Source organism: Molossus molossus, unplaced genomic scaffold (genome assembly GCF_014108415.1).
Source record: "Molossus molossus isolate mMolMol1 unplaced genomic scaffold, mMolMol1.p scaffold_m16_p_1, whole genome shotgun sequence".
NCBI lineage: Eukaryota > Metazoa > Chordata > Mammalia > Chiroptera > Molossidae > Molossus > Molossus molossus.
The window spans coordinates 143,421,995-143,439,137 of record NW_023425344.1 but is presented as its reverse complement, the minus strand read 5'-3'; the positions used below and the strand labels follow the sequence as shown (position 1 = coordinate 143,439,137).

The 17,143-nt window shown below is 41.5% G+C and overlaps 1 protein-coding gene across 1 annotated transcript in view; it reads left to right on the top strand.

Moving 5' to 3' along the window:
* Positions 1-17,143, top strand: part of CAMK1D (calcium/calmodulin dependent protein kinase ID) — a 411,239-nt gene that overhangs the window by 201,523 nt on the left and 192,573 nt on the right. The gene's annotated exons all lie outside the window — the stretch shown is intronic.

Sequence of the window (17,143 nt, the reverse complement as noted above, 5' to 3'; positions counted from 1 at the left end):
CCTGGCACTCTTAATTACCCTGAGGATGGATCCAAAGCAAGCAACTTGGCAGATTGCTCCAGTGGGTCATGTCACCTTTCTGCCCAAACACAGATACTTTTCTCTTAAAACTAACAGGATCCCAAATCCAGAGGGCACTTGTTATTTTATAGTTTAGGAATGTGAGCTTCAATAACAAAATAAAACCGATTCCCTAGAGAAAATATATAGAGACCAATGGAACTAATAACAGATTTTTATGGTTTAAAGGGTTTTGCTGTTTATGTGGAGAGATTTAAGATGGGCATGTTTTAAGTAGCAGTTTTTCTTCCTTATGACATCAGTGCTTTCACCAAGGCAGTGACAGGGAGGAACCACGGGGTGTTTCATAACACAAAATCCAGCCCATAGGCCTGAAAAATGGCATTTGTGAAGAACCACCACTATACGAATCAGAGGGATTTTTAGAGTCAATTGGAGTTGGGAGCTATTTCATTTATTCAACAAATGTAATAAACAAGAATTTATATGGAGATTGAAGAACACCTTCTTTTACAAGACCTCCCTGGCTCTCCTCACCTCTCATTTTTCTTCAAATATGTCGCATCAAATTCTCAGGGTATACTAACCAGAAAAATGGTTAAGTACACTGGCTCCACCACTTGCCCCTCAGGGTCCATATAGGTCTATGTAATCTTGGGCGAGTTGTTTCAACTCTGCACATGTCGAGTGTCTCGTGGGAGAAGGCATAGGTTGGTGTAAAATGTAAATGGAATAAGCTTTGCAAAGCACTTGGGACAGTACCTGGTAGAGCAAGTGCTGGTAACAGCTGTTTGCCATTGTTCTTATTGTTGTTGCTGTAATTCCAAGTCCTTGTCTTTCGGGTCTTGCCCTTTAGTAGAGGATCACACATGTAGATAGACATGCATCTGTGATGGAAATGAGGACAGGGGCACAACCCAGACCAGGCAGGGGAGGGATGTCTTCCAGGAGGAAGCAGTGCCCCGGCTGTGTCTTAAAGGACGTGTTGCAGTGATCAGGGAGAGAACCATAGAGAACACCAATGTTTCAGGGCCTTGTAGGAAATAGAAAGGGAAGCTTTAGAGCCTGAGAAAATGTGCTGGAAACAGAAAAGTCCACAGGAAGGCCTAGAAGCTAGGATAAGAAGGTTCATTAGGGAGGAAATGACCAAGTGTCAGCACTCTAGAGAGTTGAAGAAAAAAAAAAAAGCCCAGACAGCATTCACTAGATTTAGCAAGAGTGAAGCCATTTGTACTTCCAAAAGGGCCATTTCATTTAGGTGGTGGGGAAGCAGCTCAGTGATGTGCTGGTAAATATTTAACAACTGGCTCTCTTGTGGCATTTACCCATTTCCATGGTGCAAATACTACCAACACAGCTGATTTAAAGCCACTGACTAGCAGTCACTGAATTCAGACTGGGGGGAGATGCCCACAAGCCTGACCTTAGCAGTCATGGCAGAATGGTCAGGTGACAAAGCAGAGATGGGCAGGTGGCTTCAAGTCTTAAGTTCTTAAACTTTCTCTAGCATTGATATAAACTATGTGGTAACATATATGCTGTCCTCAGTGTAGCTGCCCTCAGCAAATCTTGATGCTGACATTTGGTCCTGACCTCTTCTCTTGGGGCATACCCCTGATTCTAAAAGCATTCTCCTCCCCATTTTCAGCAGACTCCTCTTCTGTCATCTGCCTCTCAGAACACCTGCTACTTTATTGTGAATAAGCTGAAGCCAGCCTTTCCTAATACTGAACATGATAATGGAATATCAAAAAGGAAGCATTTAAGCATAAAGAATTGGATCTGTCTCTAACACATTTCAAAATAGAACGTGTCCTGACCAGCCAACACAGATATTCAGGTCCACTGGGCAGAGATAATCTTGGAGGTGGAAAGATGACTCAGTCTTTCTTTGCTTGACCATCCAGGTGGTTGGTATGACTTTGAGTTCAAAAGCAATCTTTTGATTTTAATCTGGTTTCTTAAGTATACTCTTACTTGAATGAACATACACTATTCAACAGACCTGACTTTCCCCATCTACTTGCTGGTTATAAGTCTCAATTCAAAATTATGCATTGTCTTGATGGCTAAGTCATCAGTTTTCCCGTGAGTTTGGTTAATAGGAATCAAGACCTGAGAACCCTTAAAGGAAATTATAAGAGTAAATGCTTATATAGCACTTAATATATGCAAGGTACTCTTATAAGTACTTTATATATTAATCCAAATGACAACCCTATGAGGTCTCCATTTTACTGAAGGGGAAACTGAGGCACAGAGATATTTAGTAATTTGTCCAGCATCACAAAAAGTGAGTATCAGAACCAGGGGTTTAATGTTGGCATTTGGTTCTCAGTGTCCTAAACACTACCATGTGCTGGTTCCTAACTGGTGAGTTTTAGATCTGAGAATGAGACCCTGGATGCTTGAACCCAAGTAAGTGCAGAGAGCCTGGAAGATTCCATCTAAACTAAGCACAGGCTTTCTGCCCATCCCTGGCAGGGATGTAACAGAGGCCTTGAAGAGCCTCCTTCCAACTTTGAAGTTCTGCCATTCCCACACCTGTAGCTCCTCTGCCCTCACCTAGTTTTGCTGGTCTGGAGGCTATCTGTGATTATTATGACCCCAGATAAAGAGGCTCAGCCTGAGCCCTAGGAGCACTTGTCTAGCTACCTGCCCAACTAATGGACCCTTCATGGATACTTCAGGAGAGTGTCATTTGAGTTTTTTTGCCCCAGGTTATTCTGAAAATACTGTATTTCTCCACTTCATTGGATACATCTTATCTGATGTATTAAAAGGCTTTATTAGACCATTAAAAGGCTAATAAAAATTGAATTCTTTGGAGGTACTAGCTAAAATAAAAAGTTATTCCTCTTAAGATTCCCCTCCTCAGCTTTTCAGTACTTTATGAGAAGACGACAGGCTTCTGTGTTCCCTTGTCTTTGGTCCTCAAAGGGATGGCCCTGTGATCTGCTCTCAGGGAGCTTCTACTTCCAAACTCTGAGCTGGAAAAAAGATGACAGTACACCTTCGAGGGTTACAAAGAAGTCTCATCGAAGAACAAAAAGAACTTCCGAGGCATAGTGAAGGTTTGATGTCCCCTGGGATGTTCGTGTTTGTTGTCTCAGGTTGAGTTTCAATACTGGGGGTTTAATAGTGCCCTGGTTGTGCCGGGAAGTTCACTAGATCAGGGACAAGAGACAGTTGGATTTCCCCCAATTGTTCAGGTGGGGAAGAAGAAGGCATTTGAAGAGAGGGAAAGGTGGTTTTTCTGCTAAGGGCATGGAAGTAGCATATTCCTGTCCTGGTGCAGCTCAGTCTAGTTCTTTGAACAATAGTGTCATCACCTCTACTGTGAAAGGCTATGTTATGTATGATTTCCAGAGCACCTAAAATGTCCATGATTTTGTTGATGGTAGAAAATTATTAGAGAGATTTTGTTGTTAGTATTGCATTAAAAAACACCCTTGCCCTAGCCAGTTTGGCTCAGCAGTTAGAGCATTGGCCCACCGACCAGAGAGACCCGGGTTTGGTTCCCACCAAGGGCACGTACATCGGTTGCAGTTTGTCCCTGGCCCTGGTTGGGGTTGTGTGGGTGGCAACCACTCGATGTGTCTCTCTCACGTCAATGGTTCTCTTTCTTCCTCCCTCTCTCCCTCCCGCTCTATCTGAAGATAAATGCAAAAATGTCCTAAGGTGAGGATTAAAAAAAACCCCTCAAATTGTGTCGTTCAGTCTTGACACATGAGTCAGATACATGATAGTAATTCATTTTTGGAGAGGGTATCTTTAGAGGACATGATTACTAAATAGAAGGAGTGTCCCCATTTCTGTCTCAAGACCCAACTAGATGATGTGAGGCATGGCTACCTCTGTCCTTGATGGTTGGTAGCAATAAAGATGGGTAACACCAACAGCTGAACATCCACTTTTCCCTGAGGTTTATGGATAAAGAACCCCAACCTTCTCTAAGGACTCAATATACAGCATCCTTAAGCCATTCTTCCAACATTCTCAAGGCTTCAGGAAACTTAAAAAAGCTCTTTCCACAAACAAGAGTTTGGGAATTGGTGTTTAAATGTGATAGATAACATGGGTGGCTGGTGCTCATGACAACCCCCTCGGTAGTAATGTCACAGCCATTACCATGATGTGAGACTGTGAAGAGCCATAAAGGACACAAGGCAGTGCTGTTCAGAGTGCTGCTTGCATTTTCACCATGTAAAATGTGTGAAGTGGCAACCCTTTTCAATTTTGAAACTTTGGAATCCATTTTAGCCCTTTTCGACCCTCTGATTGTTGAGGGTCAGAGGGAATTTTTTCTTGTAAATATTGACAGGTAGCTTTGTTAGCTCCCTCCCTTCCTCCCTCCCTCCCTCCCTCCCTCCCTCCCTTCCTCACCTGAGGGCATTTTTTGCATTTATCTTCAGAGAGAGTGGGAAGGAGAAAGGGAGGGAGAGAGAGAGAGAGAAACATTGACATGAAAGAGACATATCAAGATAGAGTGGCTGCCACCCACACAACCCTGACCCCAACTGGGGCCGGGGACAAACCACAACCGAGGTACGTGACCTTAGCAGAAACCAAACTTGGGATTCTCTGGTCTGTAGGCCAATGCTCTAATCGCTGAGCCAAACCGGCCAGGGCAGCTCTTATTCTTTTAAATTGACTGGCTATGTCTTGATTTTTAGAAAAAGAATAAAATCAAATAAAGTGAAAAGACACTAAAGGGATGGTAAGATTTAAGGACATCTTACTTGAACTAAACTGAAGCTGAAGGCATAAATTTTACTTATTTTATTCCTTTGTTATTTCTGTGCCCCTCCTTGCAATGCTGTGGAATCATCAGTTCATAAAAACATCAAATGAAAGGGTCCTAGGCCACCAACTGGGCAACACCCTCCGATGGAGGGATATTATCTGTTGAATTATGGACAGGACTACAAGGTCGCTCCCTGCTTTACATGGCAGTACCCTCTATTTTAGAACATTTTAACTACAGGCACACCTCACTTTATTGCACTTTTATTTTATTGTGCTTTACAGATGTTTTGTGCTTTTTTACAAATTGAAGTCAAGACCCTCCACTAGAAAATGCTCGCTTTATTGTGGTGGCCTGGAACCAAACTTGCAGTTTTTCAGAGGTGTGCCTGTCTTAGGAAATTCTTTCTTATGTTTGAATCTCTTGCTTTGTAAACTTCTCCCATTCGTTCTATGTAACAATGCTGATTGTGATGGATAATTTTACTGAGTCATTCTTATAGGTCAAGCACTATGTTTAGGACTTAATATATCACCCCATTTGATCTTTGCAAAAACTTTTCAAGGTAAGAAGTAATATCCCCCTTTTACAGAGAAGAAAACTGAAAGGTAAAAAGGAGAATGTAACTTGCCTAGTAAGTGTGGAAGCTTTATTCTAGAATCTGCCAGAATGCTGGGCTTCTAGTTTCTCCTGCTCCCCCTTTACACCCACTCTCTTTGTCCTCTTCATTCTCCGCATACATATGCCTTCTCCTGAATATAAGACCCCAATAAATTCTTCCCAAGTTCATGAAGGGGCTTGTACCAGGGTGTTCATTATGATACTCTGAAGGCAGGGGAGCAGGTAGGACAGCAGGCAGGGCCCCCAGACATCCATCACTAGAGGATGGAGAGTAAAATGGGTGGAAGCAACTAAAAACAATGAACTAGAATGAAACATAGTAGCATGGCCAGATGTTAGAAACATTTTCAGTGTTAACTGAAAATGGCAAGAAACAGAATGGAATCTATTGAAGAATACCTGTATATAGTGTCTTTTCAAATGGAACACAAAATAATGTTTTCAAACCATTCATTTTGTTGGATAATACCAGTAATTGGATTATATTCATTTATATTTATGTTGAAATGATAATTCGAACATTTCTCTTTAATGCCTACCTCTCCAACATGGTCTAGAGTGGAATTCCTGACTCTAATGGATTTTATGTATCTCTTTGCATTCAGGGGTACCCCCATAAAAATTGTCAGTGTGTGTGTGTGTATTTATGTTTTTAATTTATGTGAATGGCATGCATATACTTAATGTCATTAAGTATTGCCAGATTATTTTATTTCTTAGTAAGTATTTATTGAGTGCTTTCTCTGTACATCACATTTTGCTTGGTGTTGAGACAGATTCTTGAGGAAAAACAAAAGACTGTTCTCAAGAAGTGTCAAGTTCATGTGGGAAGAAAGTAGTAATAAAACGGATACATGAGTAGAAATAAGATTAGTTATCATTTACTGATTATTTGCTCTGTGCCAGGTACTGACATGCCTCATAATCCTATGAAGGTGTATTATACACTCTATTGCGCTGTTTGAAAAAAGCACTGCTGAGTGGTTAAGTAAATTGTCCAAGGATGCACACCAAGAATGATAGCTGTGCAGAGTTTTAAATCTGGGTCTTTTACTGCAGTCTGTTCTCTCATTACTGTGGAGTACTACCTCCTAAGATGAGATTTTGTTTTAAAGAAGCCATTGAGTCTTGGCATATAGCAGGTATTCAATAAAGGCTTTTGAATTATTGATTGAAATAATGATGGCTAATATTTTTGAGTAATATCCATTAAGCTCTGTTTAAATACTTAATGTCTAGTTAACTTTTTTTTTTTTTCATCCTCACCCGAGGACATTTTTCCATTTTTTGTTCAGATAGAGTGGGAGGGAGAGAGAGGAAGAGAGAGAGAGAGAGAGAGAGAAACATCGATGTGAAAGGGACACATCAAGTGGCTGCCACCCACACGACCAACCATGGCCGGGGACAAACTGCAACCAAGGTATGTGCTCTTAGGGGGAACCAAATCTGGGTCTCTCTAGACTGCAGGCCTACGCTCCAACCGCTGAACCAAACTGGCCAGGGCCAACTTTTTTTTTTTAATCCTCACCCAAGGATATTTTTCTTTTTCTTTTTTATCCTCACCCAAGGACACTTTTGCGTTTATCTTCAGGTAGAGCGGGAAGGAGAGAGGGAGTAAGAGAGAGAGAGAAACATCGATGTGAGAGAGATACATCGAGTGGCCGCCACCCACACGACCTCAACCAGAGCCAAGGACAAACTGCAATAGAGGTACATGCCCCCCAGCAGGAACCGAACCCAGGACTCTCTGGTCCACAGGCCACTGATCTAACTGCTGAACCAAACCAGCCAGGGTCCGAGAATATTTTTCCCTTTATCTTCGGATAGAGTGGGAGGAAGGGAAGGGGGGGGGGAGAGAGAGACAGAGAGACAGAGACAGGGACAGAGACAGACATTGATGTGAGAGAGACACATCGATTGGTTGACTCCCACATGACCCCAACCAGGACAAGAGATGAACCGAACCGCAACTGAGGTACCTGCCCTTGGCCGGAATCTAACCTGTGACTCTGGTTCATTGGCCAACGCTCTAATTCTGAGCCAAACCAGCGAGGGCTAGTTAACTCTTTAATCTCACAATAATCTTATGAGGTTGGTGTTATTACTGTTACCTCTGTTTTGCTCCTGAGCTAAGACATAGAAGGGATAATTTGACCTAATCCACAAAGAGCAGCATTAAAAAAAATTAAGCATTGTAGCATTGTATTTTGAGATGATTATAGATTCATATGTATTATATAAATCCTGCACATATTTTGTAAGAAATAATACAGAGAGATCCAATGAACTCCTCACCCAGTTTTACCCAATCTTACCATATTGCAAAACTGCCAGTGCAATACCACAACCAGGATACTGACATTGATACAGTCAAAATACAGAAGGTTTCAGTTGCCCTTTTGTAGCATATCCACTTCTCTCTGCTCCCATCCCCACCTTAATCCCTGGCAACATGTAATCTCTTCTCCATTTGGTAGTTTTATTATGTCAGGAATGTTATATTAATTATACATGTAACGGACATGTATCCATACATATGAATTACTATTATAATGTTATATACATATGTAACCATTGGGGATTTGAATCATGGACAGGACTACCAGGTTGCTCACTTCCCTGCACCGCATCACCCTCTGTTTTAGAACATTTAAACTGCAGGCATACCTCATTTTCTTTGTCATTCAACATTCTCTGTGAGTTCTTCCAGCTTGTCACATGCATCAATAATTCATGACATTTTATTCCACAGGATGGGTGTACCACTGTTTGTTTAACCATTCACCAGTTGAAGGGACAACTGGGTTCCTTTCCGTTTTTAACTATTAAAAATAAAGCTGCTATAAACATCCGTGTATAGGTTTTTGAGTGAACATAAAATTTTATTTCTCTGGGCTAAATGCCCAGGAGTTCAGTGGCTGGATTTTATGGTGGTTTCATGTTTAGTTTTTTGTTTTGTTTTTAAGAAACTGCCAACTATTTCCCAGAGTAGCTGTAACATTTTACTTTCTTACCAGCAATGTATGAGTGATCCAGTTTCTCTGCATCATTGTCAGCATTTGTTATTGTCACTATTTTTTTTTTTTAATCCTCTCCTGAGGACATTTTTCCATTTTTTGTTCAGATAGAGTGGGAGGGAGAGAGAGGAAGAGAGAGAGAGAGAGAGAGAAACATCGATGTGAAAGGGACACATCGAGTGGCTGCCACCCGCACGACCAACCAGGGCCGGGAACAAACTGCAACTGAGGTACGTGCCCTTAGCGGGAATCGAACCCGGGTCTCTCGGGACCGCAGGCCGACACTCTAACTGCTGAGCCAAACCGGCCAGGGCTATTGTCACTATTTTTAATTTTAGCTATTTGGGTAAGTGTGCAGTGGTAACTTATTGTAGTTTTAATTTGCATTTCCCTAATGACCAAATGTTGACTACCTTTTCATGTGCCTATTTGCTATCTTTTTATCTTCTTTAGTGAAATGTTTCTTCATGCCCATGCTTTATTTGGATTTTTTTTTTTTTTTTTTTACTGTTGACTTTTGAAAGTTCTTTATATAGTCTGAATATAGTAGTCCTTTGTTGGATATATGGTTTGCAAATATTTTCTCAAAGGATCTTTTACCAAGCATAAGTTTTAAATTTTGATCAAGTCTAATATATCTTTTTATTATTAATAGATCTTGCTTTGGTATCAAGTCTAAGAACTCTTTGCCTAGCCTTAGATCCTAAAGATTTTTCTCCTCTTTTTCCCTTTAAGTTCCATAATTTTAACTTTCACATTTAACCCTATGGTCCATATTGAGTTAATTTTTTATATAGGGTTGAGACTTATGGCAAGGTTTTTTGTTGTTGCTGTTGTTGCCTATTGCTTCAATGTTTTGCCTTTTTGCTCCAATTGCTCTAGCACTGTATTTAGAAGGCTACCTTTCTCCACTGAATTGCCTTTGCACCTTTATCAGAAATCAGTTGGGCATATATGTGTGGATTTATTTCTGTATTCTCTCTTCTGTTCCATTGATATATGTGTCTATCGACCTGCCAAATACCTCGATACTGTTTTAATTACTATAGCTACATGGTAAATTTTAAAATCAAGTAGTATTATTCCTCCCAGCTTACTCTTCTTTTTCAGAATTATTTTAGCTAGATCCTAGTTTCTATGCTGTCTTATATGTACATTTTAGAATAATCTTGTTTACTCCTACAAAAAATCTTGCTGTGATTTGGATAGACCCTGTATTAACTTGTATATCAATTTGGGACTAAGTGACATCATTACTATGTTGTTTGCCAATCAGTGGACATGGTGTGTCTCTCCATTCCTTTAATCAGAATTGTGTAGATTTCATTATACAAATCCTGCACATATTTTGTCAGATTTATACCCAAGTATTTCTGTTTTTGAGGAATTTTAAATGGTGGTGTATTTTAAATATTGGTATCCATATGTTCATTGCAAGTATATAGGACTACAGTTGATTTTTGAAAGTTTTCTTATATGCTGATCTCACTTATTAGTTCCAGAACTTGTTTTTTGTTGTTGTTTTTAAACTGGACATTTTGTAATATCTTATATTACATATCTTATACCTGGATCTCACTTAAATCTGTTAGATGTCTTTGCTAACAGTGCTGTAGCAGGAGAAGGGAGTGAGTGCTGCCCACTTACTGCCAGGTGTAGATAAAAGTTATCATTCCCCACTAGGCTTCCATTGACATCTGAGGGTGACTGCACTTATTGCCCAGTTGGCGGAGATGTGTAGCCTCCCTGTGTGGTCTCCACCAACAATGCAGGGAGTGTGTGTTTGCGTACGTATGTCACAGGGCAGCAGGCTTTAATGCCTTAATACTAGCCAGAGGGGCAAGTCTTAACTTTCTTTTCTTTTTTTTGTTAATCCTCACAGAAGGATATTTTTCTTTTTTTTTATCCTCACCCAAGGATACTTTTACATTTTTTGTTCAGATAGAGTGGGAGGGAGAGAGAGAGAGAGAGAGAAACATCAACGTGAAAAGGACACATTGAGTGGCTGCCACCTGCATGACCAACCAGTACCGGGGACAAACTGCAACTGAGGTACATGCCCTTAGCAGGAACCGAACCCAGGTCTCTCTGGACCGCAGGCTGATGCTCTAACCACTGAGCCAAACTGGCCAAGGTGCAATGATATTTAAATGGAGTGGAAGGAAGGGAGGGAGAAAGAGAGAAACATTGAGTGGCTGCCTCCTACATGACCCCAGCTGGGGTTGGGGATCAAATCTTCAACCCAGGCACATGCCCTTGACTGGGAATAGAACCTATGACCCCTTGGTCCTTGGGGCAGCTCTCTAACTGCTGAGCCAAACTGGCCAGGGTTAAAGTCTTAACTTTCAAAGGGGCCTTTTTAAATGCTTGTATATAGTCAATCAAATTATAGTACAATCCATACATGTCTTCAATTGAGGTTTTTTAAAGTTTGTCAAGATGACATGTGGGCATGTCTGGAATAAATGTCCCATTATAGTAAATCGTGGAAGCCTGGACTTCTGTAGAAGTTAGGCAGAAGTCATGCATTCATACAATATTAGACCTGTAGGAACCTTAGCGATCACCCAGTTTAATTCCCTGTGTTCAATTTTTGCTGTTGTGTTGATTTTTTAATAGGACAATTAATACACATTCATTATTTAACATGTCGAGTGACACAGAAATGTATATGGAAAAAGTTAATAATTTATTACACTACCACCTCTATAATCTTTAATTCCTTCCCTCTGAGATAGCTAATATTAAAATTGCATCTTAGTTAAAAAGGTTTCAATCTATGGATTGTGGTCTTGAAAAGTGAAGACATTGTTCATCATTGTTCAGGGACGATCATTCAGAATTGGGAACAATTCAGATGTGGGCCATGAAGAAAATAAAACAATATGACAGGATAGAATGGCTTGAGGATGTGCATTTGCCACTCTGAAAGTTTATCCAGGAGAATACAAATACCATGAGATTAGAAACTGTTTCAGTCTCTGTCCCCATCCCCAGTATGCAGAAGATGCTTAGCAAATATTTGTGCAGTGAATGAGTAAATGAAGAAAAACTCTAAAGCACTATGTCCAAATTGGTTGTTGCCAGTATAGCTAAACTGTCCTTCCCTGTCCTGGGTGATGCCCGGACCTTCTGGCTGATGGATGGAGATCTCTCTATTTGGACAAGGCCATACTGAACTCTATTTCAGGCTTCTCTATGGTTTGAAGAATTTTAGCTATGATTAACCTTTCCCCTGCCCCTTTTACACATGACTATTTTAGGGGATCCGAGAATGTCGTTTTTTTTTTTTTTTATCCTCACCCGAGGATATTCTTCCATTTTTTGTACAGATAGAGTGGGAGGGAGAGAGAGGAAGGGAGAGAGAGAGAAACATCGACGTGAAGGGACACATCGAGTGGCTGCCACCCGCATGACCCAACCAGGGCCGGGGACAAACTGCAACCGAAGTACGTGCCCTTAGCGGGAACCGAACCCGGGTCTCTCCGGACTGCAGGCCGACGCTCTAACCGCTGAGCCAAACTGGCCAGGGCCGAGAATGTCGTGTTTTTGAGTGGAAACAGGAAGTGTGAGGAGCCAGCCATACAGAATCTGGGTATGAAACTTCCAGGCAGGGGAAATAGGAATGTGAAAGCTCTAAGGAGGGGATAACCTTGGATTGTTGGAGAAGAACGGGAAAACATATGTGGCTGGAGCAGAGTGAGTAGCGTGGCCAGAAAGGTTGATAGGACCAGATCAGGTGGGCCTTGCAGGTCATTCTAAGCAGACTGGATTGCATCCTAATTGTACATGCAGGCTATTGAGGGCTAGTATCTGACTTAGTGCTTCACCATATAGTCAAACCTCACAACAGTCTGCAGTAAGTCAGTTGGATATAGTTGTTATTATTTTAGAGACGAAGGAAATGAAACTCTGAGAGGGTTGGAAGCTGGAACCCAGACCTTCTGATGGTTCATTGGGCTGTCTTATGCTTGGCCTAAAGAGTGAAGTGTCTCCCAATTTGTGGGTCTCCCCCAGTGAGGCCCCAGGAGGCTGACCCACAGAGAGTCAGTTGTATCCTGCTCTGATAAGTAAAAAAAGCAGTAACAAATGTGTTAGGAGCTGAACATGAGCTAAGAATTCATTTATTTTTTTGTGATTGGTTCCATCCCTAGAGTCGCATATTCAGTTTTGGCTGCCACACTTGGGGAGAATGGGAGGGAACATGGAGAGGTGCCAAAGAAGAAAAAGAAAATAGTTAAAAGGGTGCATTAGTGGTCTTATGAGAGGTTAATGGATTTGAGGAGTTTCTAATTTTTTTTCCATGAGAAACAACAGTGAGAGATAGCAATTGATCCTCAAGTAATTGAGGTTGCTAGCTAGTGACTTTCATCTCTACCGAGGATTGAACTGGAGAAGGTCAACTTCAAGGGTAGTGATATACGTAGAATAATCGGCATAATGAGATCATGAACAATAAGCATTATTAGATACCTAAGTAGACCACTCAGGATGATTGTAGAAATTTGGTCCCAAGGACTGTGTAAAATCAAAGTGTTATTCTGACAAGGTTAGGCACAGGCTTTCACTGGGGATGCTCTGATCTTTTACACTTAATCTTTTATACCGTGATCTGGGTAGTTTGAAATCTGCAAAGAAAGACTATTTCTTAGGTTTGGCAAAACCTGACCTTGGACAAGGGAAGTCTGTCCTAGCCTCTCAGTGGCACTGTGGGAAGGAACTAAGACAGGGTGCAGCACACTGGTGAGTGTATCAGGAAGCTTTGGTATCTGCTCAGAAGAGCTTTCTGTGGTTGTTTCTTGAGGAATGACTTTCAACCCCATCATGGTTGGAAACAGTTGTTTTCCATGTTACTGGAGCAATTCCATGACAAGTCCTTGTGCAATAGTATCCTCCTTTATCCCCTGTACCTTATTCTCCTCAAGCTGCACAGCACAGAATGTGCAGTGATTTATTTGGAAAAGAAAAAACTAAAACATAACCAAAAAACCTATCTACTTTGTCAGGAGACACCTCCAACAGACAGATGCCCGCATGTACCTCTTCAACAGCTACTTTCAGCCATGAGAAAGCCCCCAAGTGATCATCCTATTGTCCCACCAATTGTCCTTCAGGCATTGGTTCTACAGGGACAGAACATGGGATGGGAAATTTTGAGGCTCATCACCTGCTTCAGTGTCGTGGGGACCATGGAACTAGGGTCCCCTGTTGAGCTGGTGTAGCTCATTCTTTTTCTTCTGTAGATTCTGTACACGAAACACTCTGCCCAGCCCTCTGAGCCACCTGATCAACCTTCCCATTGAGAGTCACTGTGATTCTTGACTTGCTTGCAATGTTGTTTTACATCCTTATACCTAGGGTCTGGTGTAGTTGTTCTTCCTATCAGCCCATTCCCTGTCACTTCCCCTGCCTCTGAGAGGCAATATCTCAGGGTTCCCTGGGGGGAACCTCACCATAACATGAACCAGACATTTCTTTCTTTCTTTTCTTTTTTTTTAAATTTTTTTTTTTTTATTGATTTTAGAGAGAGAAGGGAGAGGAGGGAGAGAGAGATAGACACATTGATGAGAGAGAACATCAATTGGCTGCCTTCTGCATGCCCCCCACTGGGGATTTGGTCCACAACCTGGGCATGTGCCCTGACTGGGAATCGAACTGGTGACCTCTTGGTGCATGGGTTGACTCTCAAGCACTGAGCCACACCAGCCGGGTTGAGCCAGACATTTCAAGTTCATGATGATGGCCAAGATTCTGGCCACGTACAGTGGGGCTTGCTCTGATGACAGCATATGCAAGAGAATAGGATTTGTTTTGTTCAGATGTTTATTTAATTCATTCACTTATGCATTCATTCATTCTGTATATGCCACATGCCTGTACTAGGAGATAGGATATAGTAATAACCAAGATGGATTATTTTGGTGGATTTTTACATAGGAGGGGAAGGATGGGGGAAGTAGACAATAGCCCATATAATTTCAGAAATTGATAGGCGTTGTGAAGAATATAAGATAGGATAGGATGGCGTGAGGGTGAGTGGTGAAGTTAGATTTTGGAAGCTGAGGAGGCCTCTCTATGGATTATATACTGAGAGCCCGCTCACGCCCTAGCTCCTGAATGCTCAGGCATGGCCTGATCTAGCTGTGGTGGGTAGCAGCTCTGAGAACCATGATCTCCTGTGACTTCCAGCCCAACTGAAGTGTTCACTTTCTACTTTTCTCTTTGCCCCTCCCAGGTTGTTTGTTTTAGTAAATATAATTGGTGAAACATCCGAGTTAGTTCAAAACTGGGCTTCACCATTTGGAGTAGATCAAATATTACGTTGTATTCACTCACTAGTCATATGTTGAGTGTCCTCTGAGCCCATGGCATCATGCAGGAGCCTGGGGAGGAGATCCTGCCCTCACGAATTCCAGTGTGTGGGTGAGGGAAGGAAGAAATACTTTGCTAAAGGAGAGGAGAGCCAGGGGGCTTTTCCAGGCTGGAAGAGGCCTATTTCACATCTCTTGGTATGTGGTCCTGCACACATCCATCATCAATAGAAATGGGGCCTAGTATTTCTGCAGCTAACTGATTTTATTTATAAATCTTAAATCTAAGTTAAAAGCAGGAGCAATGATCTGTAGAACTAAAGCTTTTATCTTATAATGATTTATTCTTTTCTTCCTTCTCTTCTAAAATTTGTGATTCCTGATAAAACCCAGTATTTCATTTTATATTTAAAGGATGCTCCATTCAACATTCATTAGTAACAATTCAGTATTGAAAATGCATATTTTAGTAATGAGAAACAATCTATTAGGCTTGAAAGAAACCAACCCATTTAAAGTAGAAGAAATCTCCCTCTTGATTACTTTGAATTTCTCCATTCAGACATTTAAAATATTGTTAACTTTCAAATATTAACTTTCAAAATATTACTTGGAGTTCCTTTTTTACATTGTGGTAAAACACACATGACAAAAATTTGCCACCTTAACCATTTTTATGTGTAAAATTCAGTGGCATTAAGTACTTCACATTGTGGTGCAACCGCCACAATTATCCATCCCCAGAACTCTTTCCATCTTGTGTAAAGACCTTGTAATTTTTAGAGCTTCTCTAGCTAACAGGTGTTATTTTATTTAGCCAAGGTGCTACACTAGGTATTTTACATATGCTGTATGCACTGTTGATACCCATGAGAAACCAGGCTGAGAGGGGCTCTTATTTAAAGTTATGCAGCCAATAGATGTTGGAGCAAGAATTTGAACCCAGCTTCCTCGAATGCTAAGTCTCTTTCTTTTGTTCCACAGTGATGTTCAGTTCAAAATTTTAATTCTAGAATCTTACCTTTTGTCAGTCACTGCTTTCAACACCAGTCAGAGCACAGATCACATTTTCTGAGGATACTGGGAGAATTTCCTCTGTGCTCAAATTTTCGTAATCAGTACATATGAGTACCAATCTAGTAGGCATCAGAAAAGCAGCTAAATATGAAAACCATAATTTATTTTTGAAGAGGACTTTGGAGATTTACATAACTAAAATTCAACAACTGTATATGCCTCTGTTTAGAATATTCTCCCCTCTACAATGTGATGTGTTGGTTTTATTTCTAAAAGGAGGAAGTCAATCTCCTCATTGTCATATGTCCCTTCCTGACCTTTAATGATGGCATTTGCATCTCTCTTTTATGAAAACACCTAGACATAGGACGATAGTTTCCTTCTTAGTGGCACATTGGCCAGCCTGGATATAGAGGTAGGTAGTGGAAATGCTAATACCATAGAAGGTTCAGGGAAGGCCCAAGAGTTGATGCAACTGGACTTGCTGATATACAGATGCCCTAATTTGGGGGGCAGGGGAAGAGTAAGTCAGTTGCATAAAATCATGCAAATGTTAGCAATCTTTTTTGTTCTTGGAAGAAACAATCTGCTAGAGAACATTAGGAATTAGCAGTAAAGCATCCTTACTTCTTTCCCCTTTCTGAGCTGTGGTGCTATATTAAGACTTATCACTCAGATGGTAACACCAAACATATGGTAGAAGAGGGAAGGAAACATGTTTTTTCTCTAGATTGACATGCAAATAAGAGGGAAAACATTGCAAAGGTGCCAGCTGACTTCTAATCTTAGGAAGGCCACCCCAGGACCCCAACCTGGTATCCATATACTATCCCCCCACCTCCTTACTGCTGGCCTTCCTGGCCTGTGCCCCAGTGACCAGAAGCAGCAGATTGGTGGGAGAGGTATGTGGGGTTGCTGAGGTCCTTGTGGTGAGAAGGGTCTCTGGATTTGCAGGAGCCACCCCCTTTTTTCTTCTTTCTCTCCATCTCTCCTTCCCATCTCTTTTCTCCCCCTCTCCACCTCTACACTCTCTCTCTCTCACTCTCTCTCACTCTCTCACTCTCTCTCTCTCTCTAGCACTTCCCTCATTGCTTGACTGGAAGTTCACTGTCAAGTGGTGGGGATTGATGAAGGCTAAGCTCCCAGCCAATTCAGTTTTTCTCAATCACAGATCCAAAGTTTTCATCACATGACCCTCCTCAGACTTTTAATGGCTCTGCATTGCCATCTGGGTAAAGTCCCAGCTCCTGGTCTGCTTGTGCTCCATCTCCACGATCTAAGCCTTGGTCTTGCCTTTACCCCTTCCAATCCTCCCAGCCATCCTAGTCCTAGTCCCCACTCCAAGCCCTTTATAATCCCATAGTGCCAAACCCCATGCTGTTCCTACTGCTGTTCTCTGCCACCTCAGG